The sequence below is a fragment of the Leuciscus leuciscus genome (genome assembly GCF_965113295.1).
Source record: "Leuciscus leuciscus genome assembly, chromosome: 10".
NCBI lineage: Eukaryota > Metazoa > Chordata > Actinopteri > Cypriniformes > Leuciscidae > Leuciscus > Leuciscus leuciscus.
Genome location: NC_138734.1, coordinates 35,612,863 through 35,627,966, shown reverse-complemented (window position 1 = coordinate 35,627,966; position 15,104 = coordinate 35,612,863).

Below are 15,104 nucleotides of genomic sequence, written 5' to 3'. Positions count from 1 at the left end.
TAAACAAGAGAAGCATCACTCTCAGCATGGATGGGAAATCAAATGCCATACTAACACATATATATGTATACATAAGTAGACACCCATGGGAGCAGACAAACACATGCACGCCTAATGTTAAATCTTCAGTGTCACATGATCCTACACATATCATTAATTCTGATTTGGTGCTTATGTATATAAAAAACATTTCTTATTATCACTGTTGAAAATAGTTGTGCTGCTAAATATTTTTTGGAAACCATCCATTTTATTTAGGATTTCAAAAGAACAGTAGTTATGATATCTTTTGTTGCAATGCAAATGTTTTACTTTTGATCAGTTTAATGCGTGCTTGCTAAATAAATGTATTAATTAAGTAGCCTAGAATGAAAAGTAGTTTCAAACATATCACACATCTGTATTCTCCAGTTAAGATGACAATTTATTATAGTAAAAACATTTAGTTTATGGGAAATATATGTTGGTTGATAATTATAAATAAACATCTTAATGAAAGATTATTTACAGTGTTAAATATGCATTGTAAATTTCAAGGTTTAACTGTTGTTTATTGCTACACTAATTAGTTTTACACTATATCCTCAAAAGGGTTCATTTAAAAGGAATATAAATTAAAACATGTCATGTTTAGTTTGACTCCCTGAGGCTGACAAACATTTACTGAAGGTTAGGCACTTTAATGACCATTTGTTGAAAAAGAGACCATTTTTGAAGAGTTTCAGGCTCTATTTTTTACCCAATTTGCGGAAAGTGCCACTTGTTCTTATTTGCGCCTGACTTCCTGATGAGTTATGTAATGATGGGGAAAACACATATTCAGTCATTTGCACAATGGCCAATATAACACAGAACTTAATAACATTTATTTTCCATTTATCATGAACATAAAAGGCTTCCATGGTGAATTGAAATGTTCGCTTGCCATTAAAGCTTAGCTCAGCGGTTCTTCCACTCATTTGCATACTCTTTCGCTCTCCCTCCCTCTCTTTCTGTTTTTTTCTCTTTACTTCCTCTTGTGAGAGTTGAAGTGAAGTTGATCATCCTGTGCCGCATGTGCTGTCATCAAGGCATTCGCTCTCACCGATTCGATTTGAATTTTCAATCAGTTCATGCTGTGTAAATGTTTCTGTTTTTCTTTCACAATTAACCAGTTGGATTTCAATTAATCTTTTGCACATTTATAATGCCTTAAATATGATTACATTAAAGTGTGCTATTGATCACATAACACAGAAGGTGTGTGTGACATTAAACATCAAGAAATAATAACATGTCTTTGCACAAGCATTTCATTTACATTTTGACACTTTTAATTAAAGTGACTTATGAAGCAAGGTTGTGCTGTGACAAACTTTGATAAATTATTCTCATATTTATCTCCTATTACTTTTACCTAAATGGTGTAATTGATACCATGTCTTAATATGATCAGATTGGCTATGAATAGTGGTGATTGGTTGAGATGTTTGTAATGTTTCAAGACACTGAAATTTACTTCCAAACATTTTAACATGCATTAGATGTTTTTGATAAATGTGGCTCATAATGCCGTGTGACCTTTAAAAAGCTTAATGCCAAGTCAGGCATATTGAATGCTGTCTGTGAGTGAAGTGTTTTGTGTGTGTGAGTGTGTTTGGATCATCCTGGGCACAATGGGGCATCGTCAAACAGAGGGCACTCCACGTGGGGGCATTTGAGCCAGAAATATGATGGAGAGTCCTTTCATTTGATGTCTTCTTTAAAGGACTCTCCAGTTTGGGTTGAGGTGGGTGGTCCTCTCTAATGAGGAGACCAACCTTAGACCAGGTTAGTTTTTTTTCCTCTGCTTTCTCACTCTTAAGTATGTCACCTTTCTGGATCATGCTGTTCATAAGTAATGGTTCAGGACAGTGAGCTGCGATATGCAATCCTGCTTCCTATTCAATCATTGGCATAGTCAGTCCCACCCTAGTAACCAAGACTATCAAAAACATCCCCCCCACCCCTCAAATTTTCTACCATGTTTAATAGACACATATGAGGGAATTACTATTTAACTGTATATCATATCATGGTATCATGCGTTCGGTGCTGTCATCTGAAACACGCGAGCATGACTAAACTTGTTTATTTTATTTGGCATAAGTGGTGCATGAATTAACAGCACACACCAAAAGTGTGATAAGATTTGTGCAAAGTATTCCAATTGCGAGACTGATGATAAAATATGCAAACTTTTGAATTCTATATAAATTTGAATATACAGTTAGCCTGGGAAAACCCAGACTACTTCCGGCGAATTTTAATTCTCTCTCCAGGATAGTCTGGAGAAGAGCCCATTCAAACTCATTTCTGTGCCGCCGAAATCGCGGCACCAATCAGAAACGTTTGGGGAGGGATTTACATGATGACGACAGCGCAGCGACGCTGAAGGAGATTTCATTACAAAGATGGATGCCGCCGTGGAACATCACTCGTTCGAATCATAGACAGTATATAAACGAATCAGTTATCGCGTCTGTTTTGAGCGATTTAAACTTACCGTTTTCGTTAAAGGGATAGAGGGCGCGCGCGCATCCTGCTGTGTGACGTGTACGCAGACTGCGCGCGCCCTCAGATCACTTCGACATGGCTGTGTATAAGAGCTAAAAACGATATAAATACTGTTCGTTTTCTCACACAAACCGCTCGTTTCGTGTCTTAGGCCATCAATGTGTACTTACGATGGGGAATTGTTTAATTTGGACGATGGGGAATTGTTTTAATTTGGACTCTGTGCATGCTCTTTGAGACCGTGACCATAGACCTGCATTATATGACTGACAGACAAAAACGGTTTGACCTAAAAATATCAAAATTGAAACTACTGCGGAAAAAAAGACACCTACATCTTGGATGCCCTTGAGGTAAACTAAAACATACCAAAATTTAATTTCAAAGTGAACTATCCCTTTAAAACCGGAGCAAAGAACAACTCTCGAAGCATTCGTCATCTCCTTCATCGATCTGATTGGTTTTATGACTATTCAATTGCGCCCAGAGGAATTTGAGCTACGTCGGTTGGTGACGCCCCTTTGGAAATGATTTGTCTACATAGCTTCGCCAGACCCTATACTCAGTTTCAACTGAGAAGGGTCTGGTTTTAACCAGGCTACTATACAGTACAAGGCTATGTAGTAAGTCAATTATCTAAAACAGCCACAAAATCTAAAAAGACTGATTAGTAAAATACATAATGAGAAGGCTTTTTAAACTGCTCATAGCCACCCTTACAGGAATTTTATCAAATTTAATTCAGTACATGTTGTAATTATTATATATTAGTTTTTAGTTTTTTTAAATGATACACATTTGCCTATAAGCATGGTAATGAGGAGGCATCAGTGGTTTTGCATGTAATTTATAGTTTTAACAAATACCACAAGAACTGATACATTTTTATAAGGGCAAGTACAAAATAGAATCAAGAGCTTTAAAGTCTGGACCATTATAAATGTGTATTATGTGCATTATAAGTTATGTATTTTCTCTATGTGTAAAATGTGTTCTGTTCTAATGATGATTATATTAGGAAAAAACTGCCTTTCTGATAGGCTATCCAAAAAGATTACATAAATCATTAAGAGCCTAATGAAATGAAAACAATATCTTATAAGTCTAGGATATAAGCATTCTCAGTAGAAATGCTTCCCATGGCACTTTAAAGTAGAAAAATTCAGTTGAACTGAAAAGGTTTCAGATGCTTAAATAATATAAAATACTTCAGACCGGGGTGTCCTATGGGATCAAGGAATTATGTTAATTATCAATTATGTTAATAACTAATTAATTGCAGTAATAAACTTTGCATGTGTGGGTTATAAATAAGTTACTACAAAAAAACGTGTAGGGGGGGAAAAAATTTATTTCACAAGGGAGAATGCCCCAGGACTGCTGAAACACTTCACTATTCATCCCTCAACCCCCATTCCTATGTTCAAACCAAATCTACACCCTTGTACCCAATCAATCTATTGAAAATGCGCCAGCACAGCCACAACATATTTTCAAATGATAAAGTCCAAGGAGGTCTATAATACCTGGAGAAATATATCCATTAGTATCTGGAAGTATGGGAATCATATATGTTTTTGAGCTGCTTTTGAATGGTAGTCAAATGGGGAAAGATGTTTTTAGGAGCCAAACGGTGTAGTTATGGCATTTACCAGTAGGGGTGTATTAGCCAAACCTTGACTGCTAATCCAGTGGTTCCCTCTTGAAATCACAACAGGATGCCTAATCAAGCAAACCAACACACTTCATCACTGATTTGTGAGTAACCAGCATCCAACAAAACAGGACAATTATATCAACAATAATGTTTAATGATTGTTCAAATTGGCTGAGTCACTTTAACTTCCTTCCACACTCTCTCTCCAGAGCCAGGCTCTTTTTGAGCAAAATGGGGTCCTTTTTTGGGTTTTGAAGATCAGGAAAGACATTGTGGCCTTTTGTGACTAGCAAGGTTTTCATTCAACCCACTGATTGAGCTTTCAGCCCTTCATTCATAATTGAAGGCCATTAACTCCCATGGTAAGTGCCTGTAGTTTAATTAGCTGGTCTGATGGCCTGGGTGCTTCACTAGTGAGGACTGAGCTTTAATTGAGTCTTCGGTCAGCAGGCAGTGATCTAAATCACCTTCAGCACAAATAGAAGTCAAAGTGGACATTTTAAAACTGCCTTTTAAACATGGATTTTAAGTTTCACTGCTCTTTGTTCTGCCTTTAAGAACATCCATGAATTCACCCTCCTTCTCTGTTCTTGTGTGTCCTTGAAAGCTGTATAAAAAGATGTATTAGAGTTTGAACTGACTAGTTGATTAGTTCTGCCACTAGTCAATAGGTGTGTTTGAGTTGAACTAGCCTATACTAGGCTTCCACCGACAGGCGTGATTTGCCAGTTGCAGGCGGGAAGGAGTTAAAAAAGCATTTTCTGCCTCCCGTAGTAATGCTCGCGAGGTGTTTGCATACTTTATAGCAGATGAAGTGGATTAGATGCAATACAGAATCACTTTTCATTCAATACTTTTTGTACTGCTTACAGTTTCATATGTACAAGAATAACGTTCAACATAAGCCTATACTATTTAAATACCAATAAAGCGCTCCATCAGAGCTTGTGCAGACGATTTGGGGCAACTGCAGCGCCTGACAAAATTTCTGACCAAAATGCATTGTGTTTGTCAGGTACCGATCAGTCTGCGTGGCACCACATTAAGTCAAACACCTATTGTGTTGGGTCTGCGTTGACTAGTTGTGGATCACATGACCTAATTTGCTCTATACTGTACATCTGAGATGCATTTGGAGTGCCAGAAGTCTTGTAAAACACTCTCAATCTAATCAAATGTCACCAAGGCTGAGTTTAGCCTGTCACAAAAAATCTGATTGTTTTACTCACATCTGACACATCTGGATCGTAATTTGTTGCACACGTGTAAACACAGAAAAAAAAAACCCAGATAAGATTCGCATCTGTTCTGAGCCACTTCCAAATGTGGTTTTTACATATCTTCTTCCGATATCTGGACATCTGACCTATGTCTAAAAATGTATATCCGATTCCCAAGGCTAAGGCGACACGTTTGCTCACAAAGACAGCTTTTTAATGTCGTATTATGAAGCAGGCGTTCCTGTCTGCGCTCACTCTATTGAGCTGGAAACTATAAATTGGCAAGAGATTGAGCACACACAGAAACATTAAGGAGCTTAGAAACGTGTTTTCAACCTCTGCCCCATAAATATATAAACACAACTGCTTTGTTACTGAAAGCTACATTATATTTCTCAACAACAAGGTGATAACTTCAGTTTTTGTAATTAAACTCACAGCTTCACTATTACATAGAGGTGCTATACAGACGCTTCACACTCACAATCTCTCTCACTCTCTCTCTCTTTCTCATTAATTAATTTATGCGAATTCATTCAAATAAATGGCATCTTACCGCACTACTTTATTTCACTTCAGAATTCTAGATCTTAACGAATCGTTGATAAAAAAAACAATGGAAAATTACCTCTTTTTTTCTGGTATATATCCGTTTAGTGCAATTTTGCACCACAAACATCCATGACCGTTTTTAACTTATCCAAGCTGGCTAGTAATCATGGCACCACCTGACGTGAATTATAGAAATCATTTTAATAGCACGGCCATTCAAAACCCGAGGGTCGACCCAAGAGTCGCGTAGTAAAGCGATCAGAATAATTTTGGGCAGGGATTAATGTAAACACTGTTATGGGATACCAGTCGTGTCTAAAGTGAATGGAAACAGGTGGGACAAAAAAATCAGAAATGGTTAAAAGATCAGGTGTGTAAAAGCAGCCCAAGAGACTGAAAGAAACTTTTGTTGTGTTGTGTTTTATTATATTATTTTAATTTGTTATTGCTTTATTTTATTATTGTGTTTTGTTTTGTTTTGTTTTGTTTTGTTTTGTTCTGTTCATGACAATGCAAACTCTCAGTGGATACAGTATGTGTGGAGTGCTGTGGATATTTGACCTGCATCATCTCAGCTGCACATTCTCTCCAATCACAAATACTCTGTCAACACAGCATTACACTTGCCAGAAACCGTAAAGACTGCTGATACTGCTCTGTGTGATTCATTTATGTAAGGTAAACACTGACCCACGTCACAATTAGTTTCGCCCTCATGGACTCTTAGTTTGTGTACCTTCAGTCACGTCTCCTTTGTCCTCAGTTTCCCGCCACTTGTTTGTCTCCTAGGTTACTCATTGTGTTCTTGTTTGTTTCTATGGTTACTCGTCAGTTCCCTTGTTTGTATCACCTGTGTTAATCCAAACATCTTTGTTTTCACTTTGTATGTATATGCCTGTGTTTTAGCCTACACCACGCTCAGCCAAAGTGTGACACCACCATTACTTGTTTATATATCATATACAAATATTCTGTGTGTGTGTGTGTGTGTGTGTGTGTGTGTGTGTGTGTGTGTGTGTGTGTGTGTGTGTGTGTGTGTGTGTGTGTGTGTGTGTGTGTGTGTGTGTGTGTGTATACATACACTTCAGTTAAAAAGTTTGAGGTTATATGTTTTTTTAATGTTTTTGAAAGAAGTCTTGCGCTCACCAAGGATGCAGTCATTTGATCAAAAATATTGTGAAATATTATTACACTATAAAATATCTGGGTAACAGATATTTTACAATGAAGTTTCATTTGTTAACCACTTTAGTTAACATTAACTAAGATTAATAAATGATGTCAAAGTATTATTCATTCTTAGTTCATGTACATTTCTACATTTATTAATACATAATTAAAATCTAAATTTGCATTTGTTAACATTAGGTAATGCACTGTGAACAAACAATGAACAACTGTATTTTTATTAACTAACATTAACAAAAATTAATAAATACTGTAACAAATGTATTGCTCATTTTTAGTTCATGTTAGTTAATACATTAACATAACTCTGACTCCAGTTCGAACACGTAAGGCTGAACATCGCTGACAGTTTCTGACATTTTCAGTGCGTGAGATTGTCCTGTTCTATTGTTGCCGGTATGCAGCTACACCCTCTTCTTGAAAGGGGGCCGGGAGCAGCAGCTCATTTGCATTTAAAGGGACAAAATAAAAATTCTGGGGACATCTGAGTTTTTTTTTACATCTTGTAAAAAGGGACATAATAGGTTCCCTTTAATATGTAATGAGCAAAACTTTTTCAGCAGCCATTACTCTAGTCTTCAATGTTTACATGATCCTTCAGAAATCATTCTAATATCTAATATTTGGTGCTCAAGAAACATTTCTTATCATTATCAATGTTGAAAACCGTTGTGCTGCTTAATATGTTTTGGAAACATATGTGTTTACTGTCACTTTTGATTAATTTAATGCATCCTTGCTTAGTAAAAGTAAGAATTTCTTGTGCATATTGTTTATTTGGTTATTATTACCTCTATCTCTAACTTATCATCTTCCTCACCATTGACTATCACTTGTTCTCCGTCGTCCTCCATTTTTCATTTACTCTCCTCACCTTATCTGAGCTTCCGCTCTCAATTGCTTTATTCTCTTATATCTCCCACTTCCTTCATACATCTGTTGGCATCTGTGTGTGTGTTTATGATTGTGTAGGAGTAGTAGGGAGGGGAAGCTCAGCTGTTCATTAGATGTGATGGGTAGAGGTGAGATTTTCTTACACTTTTCTCATTGCAGTTGGAGCCAGGGGGCAACTAATGTGAACAGAACAATAGACGTAGCATTTCCACAAGGCCAGGCCTTATTGCAAACAAGGAACACAATGGTGTTTCATAAAGCGTTCCTTCATGTGGTGACCACTATGAAGAACCTTGTCTGTTACCATGTTCATTCATCAGAAATTTCCTTTTGAAAGCATGCAGTTTTTTTTAAATGGTACGACTATGACCATTGCATAAGTGCATACATTTTCTAATGCAACTCCATTCTTGAATATTTTGTCACAATTGATTTTAATTCCATGCAATCCACCTACATTTGTAATAATGAATATATTTTAAAATTAAGTTACTTCCTTTTAAATTTTTTCGAATTTCTGTATTTTTAGAAATAAAAACTTTCTTTAAAGTTCTTTTAATTTTTTTATTTCAAATAAAGTAGAAAAAAGTCTAAGATTCTATACATTTTTGGGAGGGGTTGTTATTATTTCCTGTTGGTATTTTTGACTTCACTTGTTCGAAAATCTTTCTTCCTATGTGATAATGTGTGCTATGGGCACAGTGAAAATGCACCTCCTGTAGGTAGCTTGTGGTATTGCATGGCAATAATGAAAGCTACAGTACATCACTGAACACACTAAATAACATCACCTTCATCTTTGGGGGTGTAAATGATTCTCACTGATGTCTCAAGGCTTTTGCCTTAAGATGTATGAAGAGAAACTCCTAGAAACGTTGAACCAGACTGCCTGTCCATCTGTTTCACCTCGAAGTGATGGTGCTTGTGTATAGTGTGCAAGTGTGTCGACATCTGCAGAGCTCCTTAACAGGCTGTTTTTCAGAATGCTTTGGCATTGACAATTGCCCTCTATTTCACATCTCTAAAAATGTGCGATTCTGTCCGTCTCTTTTGCTGAGAGTGATTCCTGTGAGGATCTCACGTTCACTCCAATGCCTATAGGATATATTCAGATGTTGTGTTATACTGGTGTGTATGTGTCATTATGCTTATGTTATGACTTATATCCTTTCAATATAATGAAATCCTTTCCTGCTGGCTTTACTTTTTTGTTTCTCTTAAATATTTTAATATTAGGTTTTCCAGGGAATGTATATTTATTTATTTATTTATTTATTTATTTTTGCAAGTGTCATGAATTTATTCATTTTTGGGGAGTTACTCTACATGACATTTTTTAAAAAACTAAAAAACATAAAAATCTGAATTTAAAAACATGCACTTCACAGAGGCTGTGTATTCAAGTTGTATGTATGAAATGCATTGCAAATCAATGTAGATGGACATTGGGGCAGAGCAGAAGAACGAAAGCTTTTCCAAGTCTGTGAAAATAGACGGAGATTTCTTCCGATTTCTTCAGGTCCAGGTTCTTTATGAGCAATAATACAACAATTATATTACTTTGATTTGATTGATCGAACATAAAACTGTTTGAACCAATTCATCCTAGATTGGCTTCAATAAAACTGCACTTTGACTCAATGATGACATTACTGATGTGCTTTTGACCTCAAGTATCTAAGTTTACCCTTCAAACACCGATCCCTGTTCAAGGTGAGAAGAAAATACAAGATCTGACAGCTACTGCACCAAGGGAGCAGCCAAAACTACAAGCCCTGACACCTGAGATTGATTGATTATGTGTGTCTTGGCTCAAACATGAGGCTGAAGTCACACAAACTCTGCACTTTGGTTGTCCCTGCTCTCAGTATCCCTCTGCATCTACCTCACACACTTACAGACACACGTCTAGTTTATTACATTAATGCCGGGCGTTTCACCTCCTGTCAGCGGCAGAACAACAGCAGTGAAGAGTGTGACAAGGTCGGAGCAGGGCTCACAGTCTAACCAGATTACACGGAAATTAGGCAAGCGTGCGCGTTTAAACTGATGCTTGGGAAATGTGCTTTCAGTTCAGTGGAGTGTGTGTTAAACCACAGGATGATGAGAGTCTGCTCGTATGTCCTTGTGAGCTTCATTACAGGACATGTTTTTATGTCTATATTGTATCGCATACTGTACTGTATAGTTAGATTGGTAACCAAGAACCAGTTCTTATTCAGAACCCAATCCATTTTCAAAAAGAATACCAGAACCATAACAGTTCTCGCTCATGCGTTGTTCCATCACTGCAGACAAAACAGTACAGTACTTTCAGCTTCATTGAATAAATAGTGCGGGGAGCTCTGTCTAGAGTAAAACAGACATGGCAAACAGTGTAGTCCAATTACAGAACGAAATTCTCTGAGGCAGTTCTTTTTGGTGAATAAAAAGCATGCAATCACTGTAGTTATATTCAAGAATAAATGAGTCTTATGAGGCCATTTTTATTAGTGAATCAAAAACACACACCCAATATAACTATCTTAATGTGTTTGGTTTCTATTAATATCGAAGGCCATTTAGTTTAATATGTAGCTCTGGTTGTTACATTTTATATCGGGGTCCCTGCTCCATGTCTCTTGTCTAAGCGGTCTTTGTCCTGAAAAATGTCGAAGACCCTTGCTTTAAAAAGAGTTATTGTATAAAGTAATGGAGAGGGTTGTTTCTCCCACCATCTCCTCCTCAGATTCGTTGTCACCCAGGTTGCCAAATTGAGGACGAGCAACAGGAACGAGCGCAATTGACAATGGAAAGCGACGAGCCCATCAGATGATTTATCTGCATTTTAATATGCCTCTGCACATAGAGCTTTTTAGATGGATGCGGAGGCTTTTTAGGTCAAGTAGAATCTGCGATCTCTGACCTAGTTTGTTTGCTGGCTTCCGTGGCTACAATGCGCTGTGTTTTCTGCCAAATGGCAACCCGAGGTGTCAAAATATTATTGGGTAAATTGGCAGCGGGGCGGGATCACACACACAGACCAAAACAAAAACAGGCATTCCGGCACAGAACACACATTTCAAAGTAGAATGACTGGCTGTAGCATTGTTTTTCCTTTGGACAAGTATGTGAACTTAACATGTTTTCTAATTCTATGCAAGCATATTATGGGATTTTTGTGCAATAGTACAGTCAAAAAAATTACATACAGCATAAGGAACTGGAATAGGTATTGTTTCGTTTTTAATGATTCCCCTCCCTACTGAATAGACCACTGTTTTTGATGGATGGTTCCTACTGGGTAAGTGTAAAATGCAGTGTTTCTGTTGGCTTTCAGGTGTCACTGATGTCCTCGTAGGGCTGGACAGAGAGGGGTCAGCGCCTCCCTGTGTCCCCTACGTCCTGTCTGCTTGCTGACAGTGAGGGCACGGCCCATTCTGACCCCTGGCTCTCGCTCCCCTGAGGTGGCTAACTTCATTTCTGCACAATTGAGTTAAAGCCCAGATTATCCCTGCATATTCAGCAGCCCTCCCTGTTTCATCTTCCACCTACACAAAACAAAAGTGAACACACACACGCTCTTTCAGATACATATTCATGTTTACCAACCTTGAAACAATGCCGTATACTCTGTTTTTTTATGTAGTCAATATTTGGGACAGAGCCTACATTTATACTGCGTATTTGACATGTCAGCTGTCATATGTACAGATTCTCCGTGTGTTTTTAATAAATCAGCTTTACCAGGGTTGTGCAATGCACCATAAATCACTTATTGTCTTGATGCTGGCAATTTTACTGGATCTCTCCCATCTTTCGCCCTCCGTTGCCATTGTGTGTGTGTGCGCGCAGAGAGCGCAATGCCTCGTCTTGTCTTGACTCTTATGAAAGCTTTATTGGATTCCACCATCCCCGAAGGGAAAACGCTTTAAATGTCTTTGCAATTATACCTCTAATAACAGCGCTGTGCACTTGGGCCAAGCCAACGATAAGGAACTGCAAGTTAGTCAGTCAATAGAGGGGCTATTAATCTCTGTCACCTGCCTGTCAAGATGAGTCGGCGACAACAGAGGCGTCTCTTGACCTATGTATGCGTCCCGGCACCATTGAGGAACTCAGTCAGAGCATCAGTCTTTATCAGAGAGGGTGGCGTATATGTCTACGGACCGAAGGAAAGAATTTTACACGCTCTCACGGGACTTGCTTTAGGCTGAAGCCTTCAGACAGTGAGATGAGGAGAGATGGTCGTGAATGCAGACGATTATTAGTTGCCACCGTTTGTAATTTGCTTTGGCCTTATACACTCACCAGCATGACATCTTTTCTCAACATCGCTCACATATTGTTAAAACGTGCCCTGAAGCAGTTATTCACTATATAATATGCAAATTAGGATGGATATCCATTTTCTACAACGATTTCAACAAATTAAAATGATAATTCTTTCATTATTTACTCAATATAATGTCATTCCAAACCTGTATTTCTTCTGTGCAACACAAAATTAGATGTTTTTTTATTTATTTACTTTTTGTGTGGCGAACAGAGCTAAATTTATCGTTAGACTAAAAATCTGGGCTCTCTTTTCACCATCTGTGTTTGAAATACAAAATTGCAAATGACTTGCGAAGGAACATGTTTACATCAAGATGGCATGAAAAAAAATTTATTCTGTTTTCTAAATGTTTGTTATTGATCTTATTGTGAATGATTCATCCACGTTTATGTTTATTTTTATTTATTTTTTTATACCTTAAATTATCAAACTCAATCTTCTGATGACTTACTACTTGCCGGAATTTTCTGATAATTTACCCTGCTAAAACCCTGCCCCTTTAGTTAGTTAGTTTGTTTTCATGGACTTTCAGTGTGTTTTTATACATCACGTGTTCCTTTTGTTCTAGTTCCCGCCACTCATCAGTCACCATGGACATTAATCATCTCAGCCTTCATCTTTTAGTTAATCATCATTGTGTATTTAAGTTTCTCCCTTTGTTCTGTTCTTTGTATAGTTTGTGTTCAACACACTGTCTCGCATGTTGGCTCTCTTGTTAGTTATTATTTAATAAATGTGTAATAAATCTTCTGTGGATATTAGCATTACAGAATACCGGACCCATAGATTACGCAGCAAAGTTTGTGGCAGTGGCTCAGAAGGGCCATGATTTTTTATCCTCTTCTGAGATTTACTGTCTCGCTGTCACCTGCCCTTTCGACGACGAGACCCTGAAGTCACTGTTCACTGAAGTCATCGCCTTGGTCTCCAATGCCAGCGATGTCGCTCGATTCCATTGGCTCTCCGTCTGGGCCTGTGGATCCATCGGCCTAGTCTCCCTCAGTCATCTCCCAGTTGCCTCCATACCATCTTGGCTCCTCCCTCCCTCTACTCCACTATAGGCTGTCGGCACTGGCAAGCTCTGGGCCTGTGCTAGCGGACTTTCTCCACAATTGCCGCCAGGGGATTGTCGTCCTGCCATCACCATCCCTTTACCTCGTCCTGCCATCACCACCCCTCTACCATATCCTGCCTTCGCCATGTTCTGCGACTTTCCCTTCGCCTCATCCACGTCCCCCTCCAAAACCCCCTCCATTTTGTGTTCGACACACTGTCTCGCGTGTTGGCTTGGATTATTGGATAAACCTTGGATTATTATCATCATCTTCATCTTCTGTGGATATTAGCGTTACACTCACTTTCAGATCTGCCTCCCTCCAATCAACAACCAATAGATAGAACCAAGTCCCCACCCTACATTTGTACTATTTTAATATACATTTCACTTAAATGTACATCATAGTACTGAATAAATGATCTGTCGGTACTTCCAATTCATCATGACTATAAGAGAAAACATGTTTGTGTTTGTAGAAAACAGTTCTGAACTGTTCACACTTGCTAAATCTATTTCGTATCATCGTATTTGGACTGACAGTCTGAACAAAGCTTGAGTGACACCGAAGAACTAGTTCTCACAGTCTGATAATTGAACGCAATGTGGCAAGTTTAAATATGTATCCCATCATTTCTTTCTTTCTTTCTTTCTCTTACTCCTCATCCCTTGTTCTATCTTCTTCTGTTCATTCCTCTGATGGGCTCCTACTTTCTTGTTGCCATTTCTCATTCCTGGATCAAACAATCATCATGACCAACCCCTGTGCTTTCCCCTATCCCATCTTTCTGTGACCTTCCTCGTCTTCTCTCACTGTTTGATGAAGGAAAAGAGATTTGAAATTGCCCCCTGCTGCCACTGTTCTCTTAAATGTCCGGGTCACGCAGGCTCTGAAAGACACTTCCTGAGCCGGATAGGAGAAAGAACTGAAGGAAAACAAGATGGAAGCAATAGAAAAGAGAGAGGGGGGAAAGGCATGATGTAGATGATTGCTGCTGCAGTTTACATAATGAAATATGTGACCTGGAAGGTCTCTATATATGAAAATCCTTTTGAGATATTTGTTGTGATCTTTACAGATTTTATAAAGGTCACCCGGTGTTGTGAGCACACCGAAAGGGAGTTCGCCGTGTTAGTGCTGATCATAATGCCATGGCACACCGTGACCTCTGAAAACAAACAGACTGTTGAAATGTAAGATACAGGATGAAAATGAGAGAGATATATACAGAGAAGTGAAAAATTCAGCAGATACGCCAAAGAGGAAGCACTGCAAGGTACAACACAGCGTTCCATCCAAGACATTCCACCTTTCTCCATTCATTTTTAATGTGCCATATATCTCTGCTACACTGGAACATGACATCTACCCTGAAGTGTGGGAGACTTTCATCAGGGATTCTGTGTGTGTGTCTGTCTTGGTAATAGAAATGGATATAGAGGTCTGTGAATAGGAATACCTTCTGAATGTGTATTTATGTCAGTGATGCTAAAGATTTGCATGTGCGTATGGAATGAAAAATTAAAACCGAAAGCATAGTGCTTTAAGACAGGATGTAAGATGTCTCGCACACACACTTACACACCCCTTCCATCATCTGTGCTGTAAAAGTTAAATGCCTTGGGCCGTCCCCGCTCGACTCTAAACGCTGTTGAACGCCATTGTTTGACTGCCGCTGTAAAAAC